General features: G+C 32.8%; 1 protein-coding gene across 3 annotated transcripts in view; it reads right to left on the bottom strand.

Annotated features, from left to right (window-relative positions):
* Positions 1–18,183, bottom strand: part of LOC126970443 (uncharacterized) — a 182,366-nt gene that overhangs the window by 110,693 nt on the left and 53,490 nt on the right. For all 3 annotated transcript variants that reach the window (XM_050816328.1, XM_050816330.1, XM_050816329.1), the window contains exon 2: positions 15,187–15,216. The gene's annotated coding sequence lies outside the window, so the exon portion shown is untranslated. The remainder of the gene's footprint in view (positions 1–15,186; positions 15,217–18,183) is intronic.

Genomic DNA, 18,183 nt, shown 5'->3' with positions numbered 1-18,183 from the left:
CCTTTAAGGAAGGTGTACGCGCTTTTTTTGAAGATACCCATGTCGTATCGTCCCGGAAACACCGCACAAGGAAGCTCATTCCACAGCTTTGTAGTACGTGGAAGAAAGCTCCTTGAAAACCGCACTGTGGAGGACCGCCACACATCCAGATCGTGAGGATGATATCCTAACTTGTGACGTGTCATGCGAAGGTGGAATTCGGCGGCAGGAACCAGGTTAAACAGCTCTTCGGAACACTCCTCGTGATAAATGCGGTAGAAGACACACAATGAAGCGACTTCTCTACGCAACGCCAAGTGATCCAGCCGTTCACAGAGCACTGGGTCCCCCACAATTCGAGCTGCTCTACGTTGCACGCGGTCAAATGGATGATGGAAGTTTTGAGAGAAGCACCCCCGTAGTCAAAATTGCCGTGTAGTCAATTTCATCAATGTCTTAAGAGTCATTTTCAATATTAAGCTATTCAATTTAAGAAGGCTTAACGGTCATACTTATATAAATATTTCTAATAACTCATATTGGTGATCACTTAAAATAAATGTCACAAGATTATAATATATTAGTATCAAAACAGTTTTCGAAGCATATAAATCATCTCACAATTCTTATAATGAATCCCTCAAAGTAACGATTCTTCAATTTCCTCTTTTGAATTTGTTCCCGTGAAACCGTAAAAGGAATCCAATCCAATTCCCCAAAATATTACGGGTATACTAAATGGCGAACGAGGTGAATATTAAAAAGGCTTTCATTGTCGTACAAATCCTTCATATTTTATATTACGAACCGTTGATAATGTCTCAGATACTTAGTATTCTTACAGAATAGTTAATTACTTTAGAAGTGTTTTTTGTTCGTATTATTGCTGAGCTGATAACAATTCTGAATATCAATAAATATATTAATGATGTACAATATTGTTTTTAATTCTCTATTTTCATATATCATTCATACATCTAGATAGATTATGACAGCTGTAATAACGTCGAAAAAAAATTAGTTTAGAACTAACCTCTATTTTGAGCAATAGATGCACACAAAGTGTCATACAATTTGCGAGTGTAAGACGGAGCTTGTCATTTACACTAAACTAATATTCCTGGCCTGTTCTTATCAGCAAGAGACTATCTAGACGTATAAATTATCTAAGGAATACATCATATTGATATGTACAATCATAAGATTCTATATTTTAATATGACAAGGATATTTTCACGTAGACATTTTTCTATATAAAATTCTCATGTCGCGGTGTTTGTAGTTAAACTCCTTCGAAACGGGTTGACCGATTCTCATGAAATTTTTGAGTGCATATTGGGTAGGTCTGAGAGTCGGACAACATCTATTTTTCATCCCCCTAAATGTTAAGGGTGGTCCACCTCAATTTTTTTTTAATTTATTTGATTTTTTTTTTAAATTTGTTTGATTATGAGTCAGCATTAAAAAATACATACAACTTCAAATTTTCACCCATCTAAGATCAACAGTTATTTTTGTATCGCGATTTTAATAACGGCAATACAACGTTTGCTGGGTCAGCTAGTTTTTGTGTAAAATACAAAGAATGCAGTCAACATATACCTCGTAATTTGTCATTTTATACAACTTTGTGTAGTTAAAATAAGTAAATTTGAAATGCAAACAAAGAAACATTAATCTAAAATTAAATTAATGTAAAATTATTCATTATTCACGAATATTATTGTGTTTTATGGAGATAGGAGGATTCAACAAAACAAATTTATTCCAACTTCATCTTGAAATAGTGTTTATATAAAATGGTAGAAAATTCCATGAAAACTGAACTGTGGTTGAATACCATACATTTAAATGGATGAGGATGATAATATTTGTAGTGTGTGGTGCAAAGGTGGGATTGGGTGACATGGATCATGTAAAACAGCTCTTCGAAACACTCCCATTAATTTTATAATGCTTTTCCAAATGTCAAATTGATAATTATAATACTGATTGAAAAATCTATCTTTAATGTTTTTTCAATTATTTTTATTACATTTTGATAATATTCCAAGGGTATGATAGAAATTGTTTCTCTCTCGCTATCTCAATGATCAAACAGGCTTATCAAGTTTTTACTCTGGGAATGATGATAAAATTATTTTGTGATCCGGTTGAAGTCCATTGTTAGGATGTGGTTGAATTTAAATAACAAATAAAATCACTTTAAAATGATTTATGAAATACCAAGATAAGTGATGCCATAAAAAAGAACAAATAAGTTTACGCAATATGCAGAAACTGGAAAAACCTTAGCAAGGACTGTTCAAGGGAATATTGAAAATCCGAATACTTTTGAAAATTAAATTAAAAAAAAAAAGTGTTTTGTAAAAATTTAAGGAAAAAGTTCATCTTTTATTTGGAGTAAAGGTTTTGCGTGAGCATTGTTTAAATAAGAGAGAGCAAATGGGCAAGAAGAAGGGATAAGTTCCCGTGGCAGGGTTTTGTTGCTTGCGTAAATGGCGTATGACGGGTCGTTCCCTTCACCATGCTCGTCTACGGGCACTTCTTGTTGCATCTTGTCAATTTTGCTATCACGGATTTTTATATTTTGGTTATATAAATGTCTAAAGTTTTTTGATGTTACTTCCCTTACTATTATAATACATCGACTGTACCTACTCGTTAGTCTTTTGACGTATTATTAATGTTCTATTTTTTAATGCACCCAATATTTCGAAAAGTTTCGAGTATTTTTATTGCATCGCATTAAAAGTACCAATATAATGAATTATTAAAAAAATAATTATATAAAATAATGAATGAGTTTATTTCACTTTTTCTGACTAAAGCTCAACCTTCCCGAAGTGGTGGTAAATGGTAAATCATGACGTATCTTTGACATCCATAAGCTTATTTCATAACCTCACTGAATAAAATATTATTTTATATTTTATTGTAAAGGCACCACGAGAGATAAGTACAACCACCCCCGACAATATTCCTACTACTACCTACTACTAATGACTTACTTTTCTCCCTAGGTGCATAGCATTTGAATCTTACTAGAAACAACAAATAATATGAAGAAATTAAACAGAATTAGCTCAAAGACAGCAATTAAAATAAGTACTTCAAACAGTAATATCCATAATTGGAGTTTTATCTTGCGCCTTGAAAGAACCTGCTTCTATTACTAACCTTACTTCCCTTTCCTGTCATGAGTTGCACCTAAATCACAGAATTAATAATACCTGTTTCTAAATAGACATCTTAATGCACGTTGTGTCGTCTATCAAGGTCCACATTTCTAATATGAAGGTTATGAGTAAATTTATTTCTTCAGCTTGTTATTATTTATGTAATTTTGCATTACTTTAAAGTGTCATAAGTATTGGTTGTCGTTCGAATTCAAATTTGGTAATTTATTTATCTTTGCTCACAGTTACAACGAGAGGATATATTAAGGTTATGATGCAAGGATTATCTATTTATTATTTATTTTATTTTATGAAAATAAGGAACGAGACGAGCAAGAAGTTCAACTGATGGTAATTGATACGCCATGCCCATTACAATGCAGTGCGGCTCAGCATTCTTGAAAACTCAAAAATTCTGAGCCACACTACAATTACGCTCGTCACCTTGAGACATACGATGTTTAGACATATCTTTGCTCAAAGTAACAACGATGGGTAATGATGCAAGGACTTGGATTTAGCGTTCAAAACATATTATTTTATCGTAATTTTGAATTTCTTAATTTTAATTATTTACTACGTTACAAAGAAATTATAGTTCTAATTAATTTAGTTTAATTCAAGTTTTTTTTTTATTTAGAATGAAAACAATATATCTCGACAAACAATATATCTTCATCAAAATCTTTAAAAAGCTATCAAGAATAAGTATTCTTTATAACGTCAAAATACAAAGAAATTGAGAACAATGAACAGCTTACGAATAGGACAAAAATCTCATACTGGGGAAAAATGTTAGCAAACACATTAGCAGTTCTTGAATGTGCTAATAGGCCTAATTTTCATTTCATTCAACATGATTCAACTAGTTGAACGAGTTTCAAATACCACTTTTGCTTTTCACAGCAGCAGCGCTTGAATATAGCGCAGCGCACATGCAGAGTGAAAGTGTCCACGCGGTTTTGTATTGGAAGTTGGAACAGATACTCTCAAACGAAAATCTTTTTTGTATGAATGGCTTCTACCGGAGTAATGTAGTAATTATCTAGACTTTAGGACATTATCCTGCCAAACGAAAACCTATTTAGTATGAATGGCCACTACTCCAGGTGTTTTTAGTAATTGTCTAGACTCTAGGGCATCAGCTTGTTAAACTAAAATCTTTTTTTGTATGAATGGCTACTACTTCAGGCAATTGTAGTAATTGTCTAGACTCTAGGGCATTATGCTGTCAAACGAAAATATTTTTAGTATGAATGGCTTCTACTCCAGGTGTTTGTAGTAATTATCTAGACTCTAGGGCATTATCCTGTCAAGCGCAAATCTTTTTTATATGAATTGCTACTACTCCAGGTGTTTGTAATAATTGTCTGGGCATTAACGATTTTATGCTCGTTCTCTACGGCACGGCCAACTAGAAGTTAAGCAGTGTTTTGCAAATATGGAAGCTGGTGCCTTTTTTTGATAATTGCTTGATGTAATCACATAATATTTTTGAATTCTGATTGAATACTCACAGATCATTATGTTTTGTGTGCACTTTCTGCGCACGTAAGGACTCTCACTTTCCACTTGTATCCGCCATTTCTAACAATCTACTTTCGATCTATACTTAAAAATAATGTTATTTGCAAGATTGCTTTAAGATTTTTAACAAAAATTGGATTCTTTAGGCTTACCCAGCATTTTATTTTTTCGGTATAGAATAAGAATGAGCTTTCACGCTTAGCTTGTAACGATCGTTCGGCTCTCGTCGACTAAAGTAATGGAGCGCGATCAGTAATAGAATATATTGAAAATGAATAAATAGTAAATGTATTTCGTATTAATAACCTCGTCTTATTATGGAGAGTATACTTATCTCGTCATAATTACACTGTTTTTTTTAAATATTATGGAATACTTTTGGAATGCACTGTCTTGGTCTTTATCTAGTAAATTTCAACAGTAAAATTTCTAAGAAATTTTCAAGGCGATCTGTGGTCACACTCTACTTGGCACAAACTACTGATGTATAACTGTTTATCGCGTGACGACATGGTTTTGAATAATCACTGCTTACATTTCTATATACTTTGCCGGCTAATAAAAATAATTAATCTAATTTGACTGTTGTACATTTTTATTTTATGCTTATAGCTTTGTTTGTTGTTTTATTTTATTATATATATTATAATTCAGAAATATTCTCAATTGTAATAAAATTTATTGAAGTAGGCGTTACTTTGCGGAAATCCATAATTATACGAATGATTTGAGTTTTCTTTAGTGTTAATTCTGCCAATACTGCGAATACTTCCGACAAGACTGAAGTCTAGAGTCTCGTTCCAGATTTTGGCGAGACAACACGTCCTGAGGATGCCTCGTGTAGAGGCGAAACACGTGTCGAATTGTTTAAAGACAAATATTGGCGGAATTAACACTAAAGAAAACTCAAATCATTTGCTCAATTGTAATATTATTTTCGATAAAATAGAATATTTTCGTTGAATGTTGGATTTTGCCATTTGGAATTTTGAATTTTTGACGAAAATCACTGTAGTGTTTTATTAAGTAACTGACCCGGCAAAAGTTTTTTTTACCATAAATTAAGATGTATTGCGATTATATGTAAATGTATAGGTAAAATATAATAGGTAAAAAAAATAAAGGTTCCGGATAAGATATCACTAACACATCATTTACTAACTAAACCTTCTCCGAAATACGCTGCATCTTTTGGCATACATCTTATTCCGATCGGTTCAGTAGTTTTCGCAATAGAACTAAACTAAACAACCAGCTCTCCATTTATTAGTACAGTATATTTGTCTACCCTCAATTAAAAATTGTTATTTAGGGATACCTCTATTTTTAACGGCCATAATTTTTTTGATCATTATTTATATAATATAATAACACATTGTATGTTAATTTTGTCAAAATTTACGTTCAGAATTTCTGCAGCGCAAATCTCTATTCTGTGGCCACAGGCCAAGTTTGATATGTTAGTAAAGACGTAAGTTATTTTAAATTTTGCAATTAATGCATACAGTTATATATTTCATAGTATCGCTTTCTCTGCTTTATATAAACACAGGTACCGAATTTAAAACTATTACTTAACATCTTATGTGTAAAGGTGACGAGCGCAATTGTAGTTCCGCTCAGGATTTTTGAGGTTTATCAAGAATCTTGCACTGCATTGTTATGATCAATTACCATCAGCTGAACGTCTTGCTCGTCTCGGGAATAAAATTAGGGAATTTTCATAAAATAAAAAAACAATTTAAAACTATGTACTTAAAAAGGGGTTCGAGTTTTTTGTGTCATATAATGGCGTCATAAAGAATTACTTTAATATGTTACAGTTAGCTTAATATCAAAACAAAGAATCGAACTACTTCATGGTACAAGAAAATATTTAAAAGAAATCGTTAAAGTTAGTAGCTGCTTATCGCATATAAAATAGTTAAACGATTATATAATAATGTATGCGTGCAATCATTTAAATAAGTTGCAATTTCTATACTAATTACATTTATTTCATATAAAAATTTCTACTCATATTACTCAGGTGCATGTTAAAACCTAATAAAACTTAAACCGAAGGTTAGTTAAACATTAATGGTTAAAATTACTAAACACATAAGCAACTGGCACTTAACACGCACTGTTGGTTATTTCACTATAAATTATGACTTAACAAATTTATTTTCTTAAAGTGTTTATTATTTCGTAGCTAGCTTAGATATCGGCAACATAGCTTGAACATTTACTGATACACAAATAAAATTTGAAAAACAAAATTCACGACCTCCGGCGTTCCGTGCCGGTGCTCTAACCAACTGAGCTAACCGTTCGAGTACCGCCTCGTTATAAAATTCTGTTTGCTTTGTTCAACTCTCAGGTTGTGGCTTCATCTACCGGATCTACTTTACAGTTGATAACCTGCTCAAACCCAATATTTGTTCGACAGTTCTGTCAATAGAAAAACATGATGTAGGTATTCGGGAATAATATAGTCGGAATGTGAAATCAAAGTTATTGAGTTAAAAATAAAACAAAAACGTATTTTTGAATAATTTTATAATATAACTAGCTGACCCGACAGACGTTGTTCTGTATATAATAAATAAAATAATGTTTTTTTATGAATTTGTCAATAATATTTCATAACATCAAGAATTGCTTCGTAAAAATGCACCCTGTTGTTGTAATGAAATTGTTTCACAGCATAACTGTCAAACCGTTGAGTCAATAAAATCGACGGGGTACGCATCAAAGAAAAAAAAAAAATTGTTGTTTTTATTTAATTCCGAGCATTTTCCTATTTATTTACCTTTTAAACCTTCCCTGGACTTCCACAAATAATTCAAGACCAAAATAAGCCAAATTGGTCCAGCCGTTCTCGAGTTTTAGCGAGACTAACGAACAGCAATTCATTTTTATATATATAGATGAACTGATAAAATGATATGATATGTAAAATAATTGTAATCGTTCTGAATATTGTATTTAACCACATAAATGCTAGTACTTTTATACTGATAAATAAAGCAATTCGTGCGAAATTATTCCCTAACCATTCCAAAATATTAAAAAATGGCCAACGTTTATGTTCAAGCTTTCACTTCTGCCGGGACTCCGGGAGTGCAACCCGTTATTTTTTTAAATAGCTATATTTTTTTTTTTTTTAAATAATTCAATTATATTTGTCAATTTATACAATAAGCGGGCCGTTTCTTAATTTATACGTAACAACTTTTGCCGAGTCAGCACAGTATATCAAACTATCATTGTAACCTGTTTGTAAATTCAAAATAATGCAATTTAATTAAATATTCTTATTCCAAAAGAATTACGTAATAAAATCTGAATCGTTACACACAAAATGTTATCAAGGAGATCGTTAAAATAACCTCATAAATAAACTGTACCATAAAAATGTATTATTAAAAGTATGATTTATGTAACGATGAGGTATTTTCATTAAGTTGTCAAATAAAATGTCCTTATAATATACATCCCTTGTTACGACCAGTTAAATCACGCTAAAATCATAGCTATTATTTTTAATCAAGCAAATAAAACATCCAAAAAAAAATTTAAATCGGACGAGAACAAGTCGGACTCAACCATCGAGGGTCCCGCACAATTATTTTTAATGATTTATTTACCAATATGTATGTTCTTACCAGTGGGAGGCTTCTTTGCACAGGACAGCCGGCTAGATTATGGGTACTACAACGGTGCCTATTTCTGCCATGAAGCAGTAATGTGTAAACATTACTGTATTTTGGTCTAAAGGGCGAGGTAGCTAGTGAAATTACAGGGCAAAGGAGACTTAACATCGTATGTCTCTAGGTGAGGAGCGCAATTGTAGTTCCGTTCAGAATTTTTGGGTTTTTCAGGAATCCTGAGCGGAACTGCATTGTAATGGGTAGGGCGTATCAATTACCATCTGAGCTGAACGTCCTGCTCGTCTCGTCCCTTATTTTCGTAAAAAAAAAGTTTTTGATTTTTTTCGTATACTTGTTAATCAGGTTTTACCAAATTTCATAGTTCTAGGTCAACGGAAAATACTCTGTAAATTATAATTCCTTTGAGAGTGTCGAAATATATTATTTTGTGGCATAAACTGAAGTATCTATTTTTTTGCGATAACTTAGAAGTTTATATTTTCCACAACTAGAGACTGTGGACCTAAGGATGTAGGATCGCGTTATTTCAACCGAGATAAAGGTCTTGACAGATAGACAGACAAACGCACGGAAGACCAACAAAATGATCCTATAAGGGCTACGGTTTTTCTTTTAGAGGTCCCGAACCCTAAAGATCGAAAGATTTCGTAAAAAGGTTACTTTTTATGGAATAGGAAATTAAGCCAATAAGTCATGGAAAGTTGACTTCTCTATCTAAGAATTGCAAACCATTGCTCTATTTGAATATAATTATTGGCAAAGAAGACTGGAATTGTATCCAAAAGAAGGAGTCAGGAGAGACTTTGGAATGTATTTGAATTAATGTGAATTATTTTTAATTCTTTTTTAATATTGGAATTTTGACAGTATTAGAATAAACGAGAAAGCGAATATATCTTCAAAAATACTTATAACTAGCTGACCCTACAGACGTTGATTCTGTAGATAATAAAAAAAAATACTGTTTTATAGGAATTTGCCAATAATATTTCAAAACATCAAGAATTATTTCGTAAAATATGCTCCCTGTTGTTATAATGAAATTGTTTCACAGCGGAACTGTCAAACCGTGCGTCACTAAATTATCTCTTAGAAAATATGTCCATACAAAACAAATATTGAAAATAAAAATAATTATAGGTCCCAAATCGAAATAAAAACTATCCTATCTCTCAAGTTGGACCAAACTGCAATCCATGAAGTAATCCCCATTAAAATCCGTTCATTAGTTTAGGAGTCCATCGCGGACAAACAACGTGTCACGTAATTTATATATATTAAGATATAAGATTCTTTTGACAGAAGTTTAACTTGAGTGAGTAATCTTTCATGCTAGAATGTAGACGCTACAAAATGATGTAATATCGTAAAAATTCTTCTCTCAGGCTAAGATAAATAAATTGTGATATCAGAAAGCAAGATGTCCGCCGTGTATGGCGGTCACTCTCGTTCAGTTCTTAATTTCCCGCGAGACTGTCCTTGTGCGGACAAATCGAAATGTTCCGCGTACATCATACTCCTCGGATAACATTACTGTAGCAAACAATGTTAATGTGGAAACGACAGTAACGTGATACACTAAAAGCCGGCCATTAGTGGAACGAACGAAAATATTTGCCACGGCAAGGGATATACACATCGATCTATAAAGGCATAAGGGCATTTATTTTCTCAAAATTGATTCCTTTAGAGTTCTTTATGACATCATTTCTAATGTACTAGATACTACTACCGCTTCGGAAACAAATGGCGCTCTGAGAGAGAAGAAGCGGCGCAAGAAACTCTCCCAGCATTCTTTTTTTTGCGCTCTTAAAAATATACAATATTGTACAATCATTTCTATCGCTATTTTGTCTTCCTCTTCTATAAAAAAATAATAATCTCATACAGTGTTTTACATCAATAATATTGCAATGTTTGAACATTTCGAAACTCTTCAAAGATTCTCCAGTTTCATTTCATCAAATCTATGTCAATTTCTGTTGCTTGTCGAAACATACCTCTTTCGATGAACGCGTTTTGAACATGAAAGGGAATACTTTCATTTAAGGAATTGCTTCACGACGTAATATTTTTTATTAAATAATAATGTAAGGTGAAAAAAAGTAGTTCTCTGAAAGGGTAACCTTCCCACGGGCTATTCGTTATTAATATCGCGTGCCTTTCTCTTAGAAAACAGCTTTTATTAGCATTCTTAGATCGAAGATTATTTACATTTATATAAAGGCTTGTTTTTATTTCAACAGGCATACCATGCATATAGTTTCTACTAGCTGACCCGACAGACGTACATCTATATACATATATAAAAATGAATTGCTGTTCGTTAGTCTCGCTAAAAATCGAGAACGGCTGGACCGATTTGGCCAAATAATTCAAGACCTAATCTTGAATTATTTGTGGAAGTCCAGGGAAGGTTTAAAAGGTGAATAAATAGGAAAATGCTGCCAAATTAAATAAAAACAACAAATTTGTTTTTCCTTTGATGTGTCCATACATAATTTCTATGAGAGAATTTATTGACGCACGGTTTGACAGTTCTGCTGTGAAACAATTTCATTACGACAGCAGGGTGCATATTTTACGAAGTAATTTTTGATGTCATGATATATTATTGACAAATTCATATAAAAACATTATTTAATTTATTTTTTACAGAACAACGTCCGTCGGGTCAGCTAGTATTTAACAAAATCAAGAATGATTTCGTAAAATATGCTCCATGTTGTTGTAAAGAAAATTGTTTCACAGCGGAACTGTCAAACCATGCGTCAGTAAAATCTCTGATAGAAAATATTTATGTCCATACAAAACAAATATTGGAAATAAAAATAATAATGGGTCCCAAATCGAAATAAATTTTTTGTTGAAAGTTGATCAGTTTAGGGATTAACTGGAAACAAACATCAGGACACTGGATTTATACAGGTTGGCCGAGAAGTTGACGTCCAAAGCTAAACATTTGAAAGCCTCATAGTGATGAGTATCCGAATCACCCCTATGTATGTTCTACGATTTTGCGTAGTTTAGGAGATAGTAAATTTTTTCCCCTTTTATCCGCTTTTTTCACCTAATTGTGGTTTAGGTCTTTTTTCTAATTTTTTTTTAACACTTTTAGTTAATTTTATTGTTGATTATTATTAACTACAGTTGCAATAACCACATAAGAAACTATGAATAATTTAGACAATACGGAACTAGTTTAGAATTGAGTCGTAAGTTCAAGATAACTGCTCCAGCTAAATTCATGAAAATGTTCATGTTATCAAAAAAAAAAAAGCCTATGGCTTCTAACTATTTTTAAAAACTTCCCAGAACAGTGGCCAATAAAATCAGCCAAATTAAAATATTAGCTTTGGATGTCAACTTCTCGGCCATCCTGTATATATAAAGGTAATAGAAATTGTACTTACTACTCAAAATTATAAGAAACAGAATAAATAACAAGTATTTTTGTTTAGATTAGGATAATGCTTACTTTTTTCTTGTTACTTGTTTTTATATAGGTTTGTACAGATGTAAAGAAGTCTATTGTCATAAAATAGCCACCTACTTACATGAAAACATTATCAAAGAAATATACAAAATGGCACCGCTTAGGTGATTTTGAAATGCAATCTAAGTAATGCATGACACATACATTAATTAAAGACATTTTTATGGTGTTTTTTGTGTATAAAATAGGTAATATGATTGTCAAATATACTTCGACTGCTTAAATTTATTATATTGGCACTAAGATGCAGAAATCAAAACTGTATAGGACTAGAATCATAATGGCAAGGCATAAAAGGCATTTATTTTCTCAAAATTGATTCCTTTAGAATTCTTTTTGATGTCATTTCTAATAACTACTAGATACTGAGAGAGAAGAAGCGGCGCAAGAAACTCTCCCAGCATTCGTTTTTTTGCGCTCTTTTCAATAAAAATATACAATATTGTACAGTCATTTCTATCACTAGAAAATAATCATAATCTTGTCCCAGGCTGTCCGATCATTTAGATATTCAGCAGTGGAGTAATAGGACTTACGACAGAGCCATTTTTTTGTAAAACATTTAAATTTATTTATAGATAATGCCTGAACAGTGGCTGGGACTTTATTATAGAAGTGTATACATTTACCTTAAAGCTATTATGTATCTTATGAAGCCTACTAGAATTAGTTATAATGATTTTAATAAGTTAGAGATTTTAAAAAAATGCACGCAAATTTACACGAGTTTATCATGTTTTAACTTTTTGTCGTTTATTTTACCGATTTGAAAAGGAATTATTTGAGTTTGAATGAGTTATATTTCCAGTTGGTTCCGTAATAAAAATTTGAAATTGATGATGCTCAAAAAGCAATTGAGCGAACTCTTCAAATTTTATTGGATCAAATATAATTCAAACTATTGTAAAAGGATAGAATCATACTTAATACGAATCCTATGGTGAAGTGCTCTTAAATACAAATTCAAATAAAATTTTTATTCAAACTAGGATATAAATTCACTGAACGTGAATATCTTATACCCATCTGTAAATATATGCCTTTTGAGAAGGAGGAGTAACCCAACTGATGTATGAGACTATAAAATGGCGACTGGATTTTTTTAATGGTTAGTTTGTAACGAATGACAAAGATACTTAATAACGTGACTACAACAGACCAACTAACATCTAACGTAAACTGATCTGGTGATGAAACTTTTTTTTTATTAAGGGACCATTTTTTTTATTAAGGGATAAAATAAGGTAGGAGACGAGCAGGACGCGCCCTACCCATTACAACGCAATGCCACTCAGGGTTCTTGAAAAACTCAAAAATTCTGAGCGGCACTACAATTGCGCTCCCCACCTTGAGACATAAGATGTTAAGTCTCATTTGCCCAGTAATTTCACTAGCTATGGCGCCCTTCAGACAGAAACACAGTAAAGTTTACACATTACTGCTTCACGGCAGAAATAGTCGCCATTGTGGTACACATAATCCTCCCTGAAGGAGCCTCCCACTGGTAAACTGGAAGGTAGGCATATAAACTCCATACTAAAACCTTCCTAACAGAAACTGGAATTAGAATAAGACGCATTACCCGTATTCGTAATAGGAATGGTAAAATAAACATATTTTTGAAGTGAATAACTTCTTATGGGAGGGTTAACCGCTTTGTAACGTAACGCGTTACGGCGCCAGTCTGTCTGGCTTATCTTTCTCTCACGCATACGGCAGCGGTAGGCGGGCTCCTCCTCTCTCACTCTAACCAATTGTTACTTTTAAAGTATTCAATAGTGATAGTAATAATGTACATACTCAAAATAAAATATATTTTATAATCAATAAAATAATTTGTTAATAAATAACTTTTTCTTACACTTACTTACTTAGCTAAAACTTTTAAAGAAATCTTTTGAAGCATTTGAAGTTGCAACAAATAAATACTTATTAAACAATTTGTAATTGTGGTTTATAGGGCGAGATCTCAACTCAATTACTTAATATGCAAATATTGGGGTTGAGCAGGTTATCAACTGTAAAGTAGATCCTGTCGAAGCCACAACCTGAGAGTTGAACAAGACATATCAAGATTTATCAACGATACGTCACTCGAACGGCTCAGTTAACTAACTAGTAGATACTAATATAAGCCACTAGATATTTTCATTAGATTTTGAACTACCCTCACAAAACATTCCATTCACTTAACAAAGTATTTGTACCAACCAATTTGCCAGCGTTTAATAAATATTTCGCTAATATTCTGCTGCAGGGGTTAAGAATATCAGATTCATTGAACAAATTCAATTACAGTTCAGTCCTATCTCGATTTGAAATCCGAGAAATTTAATGAAGGTATTAAAAATATTTTACGTTCGGGTGGAACGTAATACACGTGTCGCGCTTAGCCGAAATCGTTTATTGAGCGCTCTCAAAGGATTTAATTTCCTGTCGACGAAATGAAAATCGATTAGTTTGATTTCCGATGAAGACTATCGCTTGAGGCTCGATAGTTTCCGATTTTGGTCGGGGTTAAACAATATATTTGGAGCATAATGTAGAAACACTATATACAAGTTAGCTAACATATTTATAGTCGGGATAATGACAATGATGAGAAAAGTTTTGGTTTTGTCTGAGACAATTTTATAATATTACTATTTTCGACAACGTCGAAAATTGAGGTTGGCAAAAAAAAAAAGAGGTAAAAAAGATGGATCAACACCTTAGGGAGGAGGGGATGGCATAAAAACAGCGCTGCATGGAAACATGAATTCAATGTTTTTTTTTTTATGAAAATAAGGGACGAGACGAGCAGGACGTTCAGCTGATGGTAATTGATACGACCTACCCATTACAATGCAGTGTCGCTCTGGATTCTAGAAAAGCCCAAAAACTCTGAGAGGCACTACAATTGTGCTCGTCACCTTGCGACATAAGATGTTAAGTCTATTTGCCCAGTAATTTCACTAGCTACAGCGCCATTCAAACCGAAACACAGTAATGTTTACGTATTACTGCTTCACGGCAGAAAAAGGGACCGTTGTGGTACCCATAATCTAGCCGGCTTCCTGTGCAAAGGAGCCTCCCACTGGTAATTCATGTTAGGTGAAGCTGAGGCTTTTCCATGCCTATTGTTTCATCGCGTAGCCTAATTATTCATTATATTTTCTATTGTTTTGTATGGCAAGAATTTATATTTTATTTATTTACATTTCGGTAGTATGTTATGAATTATTCACCATTGGACGACCGACGCAACTTCTTAAGCCCATCATTTGGTTGTACTCTCGCTTGGATCTGAACTTGTCCGTTTACGGGCCCTGTAATATTATTCTCGAAAAGGTTTGTAAATTAAACTTACCTAGGTTTTTTCAAACAGCTTTTTTCGAATCTGCAAGAAAAATAAAATAAAATTAGTATGCATTTCTAAAATACTAGCATTTCTGTGGTTAAATACAATATTCATTTAAAGCGCTTTCGTACACAAAAACAACAATTAATATTACATAAAAAAAATTAACACTACAACTATTATAATTGTTTTAAATTAAAGTTTATCTCTCAGAAAAATCAACTTTCAAACATACTAAACTGTAAAAATATTTCACGGCACAGATTCGATCCCCCGACCTCACGGTATTACGATCACAATGATTCAACCACTGGTCCAATGACCGTATGATCATTAAGTTGAAGTACCGGACTATAATTACTTGGAATAAATTAAAAGAAGATCACATCGACTATTATGTTTGTAGCATTTTTGTTAATGAGATAAATATTTTTCATTTTTAATATTTATCATTGTAAGAAAGAAATAACATTTATTTCAACACACATAAATAACAAAAAGCAACTTAAAAATATACAAATATAAAAACGTGTGGTGTTTAAAAAAGGAGCCACTCAGCATGTGTTTCAACACAAGTGTGTTGCAACGCTGATCTCCTGTGACCCTCGCGTGACACTAGAACCTTAAGGGGGACACCTCGCCTCAATAAAGTATTACTGTACTAACTAAACTTAAAAACAAGAACAAACATATAAAGAGTAATTATAATTAATAATACCTGATAATGACAAGTAATAAAATGAAACAAAACAAAAAGCTCCTAAAGTATCTTTGAACGCAACTAATGCTGGAATACTGACTATGATATTCATATAAATTTTCAACACGTAATAATAATAAGTACAAAATAGCCTAAAGATATATATAAATACTAGCTCACCCAGCAAACGTTGTATTGCCGATATTAAAATCGCGATATAAAAAAGTAACTGTTGATCGTAGATGGGTGAAAATTTGAAATTGTATGTATCTTTTAATGCTGACTCATAATCAAACAAATTTAAAAAAAATGTAAAAAAAATTAAAAAAAAATCGTGTGGACCACCCTTAACATTTAGGGGGATGATAAATAGATGTTGTCCGATTCTCAGACCTACTCAATATGCACTCAAAATTTCATGAGAATCGGTCAAGCCGTTTCGGAGGAGTTCAAAGTTTAACACCATGACACGAGAATTTTATACATTAGATGATATTTTGAGCTCTTAATAAAAAAGAATATTCTAGAAAGCGTCAAAAACGAACATAACGGGATTGAAACTGTTAAATTCAGCTTATATCCATTGAAATTCACTTCAGGCTGCGATGTTGACACTACAATTTGCCGGCTTGTTCACGACAGACACGCAAACGTCTTGTTAAAGGTACAGCGATAAACTATCGATAATTGTCGGACAAATAACTTGACAATAATAATCGGTGTATACTTATACGTTTCAAATTAGATAAATTTTGCTCTGGTTAATAATGGCTATAATGTTATTGCTAGAAGTCAATTACCTTAATTATTTACACACGCCTTTCCTCTCCTTTAAGGATTGGGAAATGAGAACTCCTTTAGTATTTCATAAAAAGCAGTGTTTATGTTTACTATTTTGAATCTTTTCATTCTTTGTTTTTATGTATTTTGTTGTACGTGTGGTGTCGCACCAGAATAGCACCACCCCATCTCTTCCCGTAAGCGGATACAAAGGCCAGTGGGAGACTCTTTTGCACAAGATGCTAGCTAGATTATGGGTACCACAACAGCGCCTATTTCTGCCGTGAAGCAGTTATGTATACTATGTTTCGGTCTGTAGGGCGTCGTAGCTAGTGAAATTACGGGGCTAATGAGACTTGATATCTTATGACAGTGACGAGCGCAGTTGTAGTACCGCTCAGAATTTTTGGAATTTTTGGGCAGGGCTTCTCGATTACTATTAAGCTGAACGTCCTGCTGGTCTCGTCCCTTATTTTTATTAAAAAAAGCGTGGGGATTCCAACAAAACCCCCCCTTGGTGGATGCCTTTGTCTAGCAGTGGACATCTTCCGCTTTAACTCAAAATTATTATTGAATGGCACCCGAACACTGAGTATATCGTATATCTCTGTTTTATTCGAAAATATCAAGGCAAGAGCCAAAACCTGACCTTGAAGCATATTTTGTTAAAAGCTTGATAAACCCAACCCAGCTGTTTTGTTTGACAGTTGGATTCTAACAATCACAAATATACCTTGCACAAGCGCAAAACCTCATTGACAACACATACACATATTATAAAACAATGTCCTCCGCCGCGTCTGTCTGTCTGTCTGTTCGTGATAAACTCAAAAACTACAGCACAGATTTTCATGCTGTTTTCACCATTTGATAGCATGGTTCTCGAGGAAGGCTTTAGTATATAGGTTGTACAGTTTTCGTATACATTTTTATATAAATTACTGACATTTGTTGGAGATGTCGGAAAAAATAAGTCGTCTGGGAGCTTTCAATGAAAACGCTGTCTAAACTAAAGTATGGTGGAATTGTGTATCTTATATAGGTCTACAGAAAAGTCAGAATGGCATGTGTCTATCTCATAAGGACAACCTACCATATCTATTTTAATACTTTAAAAATTGGCAATTATAAAGCGGTAATGTAAGAGCTGTTTACAAAATACGATATTTATTCTTATCATTTTATTAAGTACATTTTATAAAACTACGGTGGAATACATTTTTATTTAATTTTAACTCACTAACTTTATTCCCGAATACTTTTTGAATTTATACTTCTTTAGGTGCGTTATGGAAAAATGATGAGACTGAATTTTAAGGTGCGCGCGCATCACTGTAACACAAAAGAAGGGTGAAGTTGGTTCCTAAAATTTTCTGATGTTTGCGACATTCGTATTTTTTTTTGTTTCTTCGTCCAATATTAGGATAAGCAAAGGGTTCAAGCCCGTACAGCCGTATTCGTTATTTAATAATTAATTGTCAAAGCCATCGTTGCAAGATTTTTACAATATTGTTCTTACTACAAAT

The sequence above is a fragment of the Leptidea sinapis genome, chromosome 21, assembly GCF_905404315.1.
Source record: "Leptidea sinapis chromosome 21, ilLepSina1.1, whole genome shotgun sequence".
Taxonomy (NCBI): Eukaryota; Metazoa; Arthropoda; class Insecta; order Lepidoptera; family Pieridae; genus Leptidea; species Leptidea sinapis.
This window is presented reverse-complemented; position numbering and strand designations above follow the sequence as displayed.